Genomic DNA, 5,572 nt, shown 5'->3' on the forward strand with positions numbered 1-5,572 from the left:
GTGATGTCGACTAGTTTGGCACCAGGGACCTCTGAAGCAGTGGATATGGTCCACTCCTTGGATCCCTAGGCCATCGCGCTGCCGAATGGAGCTTTGACTGCAGAAGTGAAAGCTAATAGGGCTACTGTCAATGCTCTCAAGAAGGTTGGGTTGAACTTGGACGCACTTCCAAGTGAAGCCCTTCACACCTTGGAGGCATGTGTGATCGTAGAACTTCAAGCTCAAGAGCAACACGTGATGAGTATGATCAGTGAAAAAAAGGTGAACAATGCGCAATTGTTCGTCGAGAAGACTTCAGAAATTGACACACGGAAGAAGGTGCAGCGAAAGAATGAACACACAATGGCAGTAGTCACCGAAGCATGGAGAATCGTTCCAGAGCTGCATATCCCAGAAGAAGTGCCGGTGGAGGCCAAAATTTGGAAGCTCACTGTAGGTGTGTGTGATGAAAAGACAAAGCTGGCCAAGGTTTAGTTTGAGCTGAACCTTTAGATCACAGAGATTGAGTTGAAGGCCCAACCTTCAACTCCACTAGAGGTCAGATAGCAGCGTGAGGCAACTGTCAAGGATGCAGTTGCTGCAGTAGATGCCACGGTAACATATTTCACTGAGCTATTTGAGCAGTCGCCAGAGGTCCTTACCAGTATGCAGGAAGATCCCAACCTACAGAGGTTAGCAATAAAGTCAAGGGAATTACAACAACAGTACGACGAGGTCAGAGCGACGGCACGCACCGTCACCATCACACAGAGGTTGGCCAAGCTGTAAGAAACAAAGGGACTAAAGGAACAAGTGGACACAACACATCAAAGAGAGGCAGTACTAAAGGCCAGATTGGGGCCTTGACTGGATGAGGCCTATGTGCTCACTGCCACCATTAAGGGAAAACTGGCTAGCCTACAAGCAATGCAACAACAAATCAAGGTAGATAACACAGGACCAACAATGGAGCAGTTGGTGGAACATGTTAAGCAAGCGGCGACGCAATGTGTCTCCGAAGTGGCAGTGGTACAAGTGGAGCTGAGAGGTCTTCGCGACAAGAAAACGCACTAGCAGAGTGACTCGGGGGCGTGTCACCATATTTGTGTTGGGGGCCTATTGGGAACGAGTCCCCTAAGGTAAATTTTGGGGTTAAAAGCCCGAGTTTTTGTATAAGAAGCATAAAGTCTCCGCATTTTGTCGTCGCAGAGTGCGAAGATGTGAAGTGTCATAAAGGGTTCCACCTTTAGTTTATGTAAGTCATGTCAGCTTTAGGAGATCTACCCATGGTCCACAGACCATGGGATTGTATAAAAAGGGAAGTCTTAGAAGTGTCTAAGGCAGTTTAGTCTTGGTATGTTTTTAGTCATTGATGAATGTAATGGGTCTGTGAGAGTTAAGAGCGAAGAGTCTTAGCGTAGGAAAGAGGCTCTGCAGCTGTGTGCGTAGAGGCCTAGGGTAGAAGTATGCAACTGAGTGCGCGGACCCCTACAGCTGTGTGCGCAGGGCGGTCAGAGTCTGTAAAGAAGATCTGAAGCATCAATAAAGAGAATTATTTTGGAATTATCTGTGTATGATCTATTTTACTTCTGTTATAAATGCATATGATTATGTTATGATGAATACTGGGTTTATGTTTTAATGCTGTATTGATGCGCGAATCCATATGTTTTGCTTTGTTATATGAACGCAAGTAAGAATATCTATTTACGCAAAGATCATCTTAATGCATGTTGAAGTTATTAGATACTTAAGCTAATATGGGTAATTACGGAAGTAAGAGTAGTTATAGAGGTGCATACGTGTCTGATCCGCCTATCTAGGGTATGCAAAATATAGTCATAGACCTTCGCGGAGGTCTAGAGGATGACTAAGAGGAGTTTTAGGGCTTACCGACCTGCGCAAAGGAAGGTTTAGGGTATAAAATGACATCACTACCATCTCTGGGTGCGGAAACTTGGTTCCTGCATCCCCCCATACTGCTTCGGGTGAGAATTCAGTCCGCGCTCTGTGGATTGATGCCGAAAGGGCCAGTAGTGTAGGGATTTTATTGGCTAATTAACGTTGAACCTGGTTTAGGGCCCATCAAGCTAACACAAATCGAACTCCTGTAGGATGACTATCCATTTGGAATAATTGCCTCCCAACAATTTTCTAGTAAGAATGTATACCATGGGGTTACAATCGGAAATCACAGTTGTTTTGCACAATAGAATGTAGTGATGGAGACGATGGAAAACTTGAACAAATGCCAAGGCCAATTTCTCTACATGTGCATATTTTGCTTTAGTTTTGGTCAAATTACATTTTAAGTAATATATCACATGCTTTTTGTTCGATTCATCTTCTTGAACTAGAACCATGCCAATGGTGGCATTAGACGCGGCTAAGTATAAAACGTAGTCTCGGTGATAATCAGGAGGATGCAACAATGATGTATGGGTCAACGCATATTTAAGTGCATCAAAGGCCTTTTGAGCCACTTCATCCCAAATAATTGAGATTCCCTTTTTCAAAAGTCAAGTAAAACCTTTAGTTAACTCAGCGTAGTTCTGGATAAATCGACGTAGAAAGTTTACATTTCCTTGCAAACTTTGGAGTGGGTGGAGATTGGAAGGAGGAGGCAAATTCAAAATAGCCTCATCCTTCAACGGATTGACATAGATGACTTCCTTTGAAACAAAAAATCCTAGTAATCGACCAGATTGCACACAGAAAACACACTTGGATTCAAGCGAATATTGTAATGACGACATCTGATACTTATTGCTCTCAAATGCATTGGATTATCTTCCTGTCTCAGTGAATGAGCTGAAAAGTTATCCAAATAAGGTTGCACAATATGCTTGATATCGTGAAATACATAAGATATAGCTCGTTGAAAAGTTACACCAACGTTCTTCAAACCGAATGGGAGTTTTCGATAGGAAAAATCCCCCATGGGCAGATTAAGGTAGTTTTGTGTTGATCAGCTGAGAGTATGTTGATTTGGTTGTAGCAAAAAAATCCATCCATAAATGAAAACATTTCATTTCTGGCACATTCTTCAATGATTTGATCAATATAGGGAGTAGGATAATTTTCCTTTTGACATGCCTTATAGATATACCTATAATTGACACATACTCTAATGGTTCCCTGTTTCTTGTTAACAGGTACAATATTGGACACCAAATCAGTTAAGGGAACCAGGTAGATAAAACCCGCTTTGAGCAATTTCTCGACCTCAACTTTAATAACAATAAATTTTCGTGGATGCACCAGATGTAATCGATGTCTAATAGGTTTTGCATCCAGGTAAGCCTTAATCTCGTGTACAACAATGCTTGGGTCAATTCCTAGCATTTCATCATAGGACCAGGAAAAAATGTCACGAAATTATTGAAATAGGGCCTTAAACGTTCGAATTTCTTCGATTGAGAATGAGGCGCCTATGTGAATATTCTCAACAATTCATGTTTTGACTGAGATGTCAATAGTAATTGTTGTAGATATATTTTCCAAATTCCTTTCGGACTCAGCTTGAAAAACTAAAATGGGCAATTCAGAACTATATACTATCTTAGGTTAAAAATAGTTTAATTTCATTCGAAGGCCTGACCTCCACGATACTCTCATCAGTTGGAAACGTACATTTGAAAGGATCAGGAAGTGAAACTGGTTCTAACCAAGGTAAAGGAGAATAATCATCATTGATCATATCCACTCGATCAATATCAAAAGATGAAGGGTCAGAAAAAAATTGAACTACCTGATAAGAAAATTCAAAAGGGCTCAAAGGAATCTCATTGGCATAGGAGGTTAATTCAAATTCTAAAGGCACTATCCACGGATCAGAAGATTCCATAGTGCTTGATGTAATCATGTTAACCTTAGAAAAATTAGAAGGAAAATTCGGTGGAGGGAGCGCAAAGGTTCCCATCAGTGATTAGTATTTGAGTAGACCAACACCAATATCCTCATAAAGAGAATTTATTTTTTCGACAAAATGTATGCTACCCATAGAGTTAGGGTTTGAAATGTAGTAAGACCACTGGTTTACTTTGACAATTTTTCCTTTGTGAGGAAATTGTATCATTCGAAAAAGTGATGAGACCACTGCTAACATAGTGTAGGTCCAACTTCGACCAAGCAAAAGGTTGTAATCGAGTTGAGCATCAACAACTTCAACTTTGATCACGACTATTTTACCCTCTAGCTCTATGGGCAGATCATTTAGGATTCCATAAGGATGAAAACCTCTTCCATCAAAGGCTTTTAGAGTGGTAGGTGACTGATTGATGGTTGGAGAACCTAAAGCTTTCCAACAAGCAATCGACATAATACACATAGAAGCTCCTTCGTCAACAACTGTGTGAAACACTTGTCTAGTTTTAACAAAAACTGGAATATGGAATGCTAGTTGATGAGGGAGTCTCGGGATATGACTCTCAAGATCAAAGATAATTAGGTTATAATCCTATGGATCAATAGATCCTATGGCTGAAAATAAAAGCTTTCGCTGTGTTGGGCATGTTTTCAACACCTCCAAAGCTGACATTGCGGAAGGAGACATAGGCAAGTCTTCAACAATGTTGTAATTTTGTGTAGCTCTAGCATGCGGGTTGAAAGCTGATTTTCGAAGCACAACTTTGGCAGGCGGCCAGATCATCATTTCAGGATTCGGTTTCTCTATCTATAGTGGTTCAGAAGGAGGAGGAGGAATTGAATTGGAAGTTTGACTAGATGAAATGGCCTCATTTCCATTGTCAACAGGACCCTTAGTCCCATAATATTTCAATCTCATAGCTACCATAACTTGCTGTGAAGATGTCATCATGATATCTTGTGATGTGGAAGAGGAAGGTGTGTTATGAGAAACCATTTTTCTATATTGAGAAGGAAATGGATCCTTCAAAACAGCAGGAGTTGGAGAACCTTTAATGAATTTGGAAACCTCTGCCTGATGTGGGAATTCCTTCGTATAGTGATCCTCATTGCAAATAAGGCAAGGATAACGAGGTTTAGATTTCTCATTATTAGATTTAATTTTAGCGGGTTTCTCTTTCAAAGAAGAATTTTGTTTCTATTTACCTTTCCCCCTTTTTTTACCTCTAGTTTATTTGGTCTTGTCGGTAGATGATTCTACGACAATTAATCTCGAAAATAGTTTCTGGAGAAAGGCTTTCAAATGGTGTATCTTGTATGGCCAAAGTCTAAGTACTTTCAGAAATTTTCCTTTTCCCCTTAGACTATTGGCTAACAGAACCTATTATACCATCAGTGACATTATATCATGTAGGAGAGGTAATGATTGGTTCACCTGTAGGGTGTGGTAAATTTGATATTTTATCATACAAGGTGCTAGATTGAGTGTAGACTAAGTCTAAATACTGAGCACAAGAAATTACCTTCTCTTCCATGACAACACCTCCCTTAGAAACATCCTCGGTAATAACAGGAGGAAGTGACTTCGTAAACCACTCAACTAAAATCTAATTTGGAATAAAAAATTTGACTAATCGATATCTACGTCTCCATTCTTGTATATGATCAGAAATATGAGTCGACTTTGATTGTTTTAAAGAAGTCAATAGTTCGGTACCAGTATCAT

Source organism: Pinus tabuliformis, chromosome 7 (genome assembly GCF_031772625.1).
Source record: "Pinus tabuliformis cultivar Carrire ecotype Pingquan chromosome 7, CPIR1, whole genome shotgun sequence".
In the NCBI taxonomy this organism is placed as follows: domain Eukaryota; kingdom Viridiplantae; phylum Streptophyta; class Pinopsida; order Pinales; family Pinaceae; genus Pinus; species Pinus tabuliformis.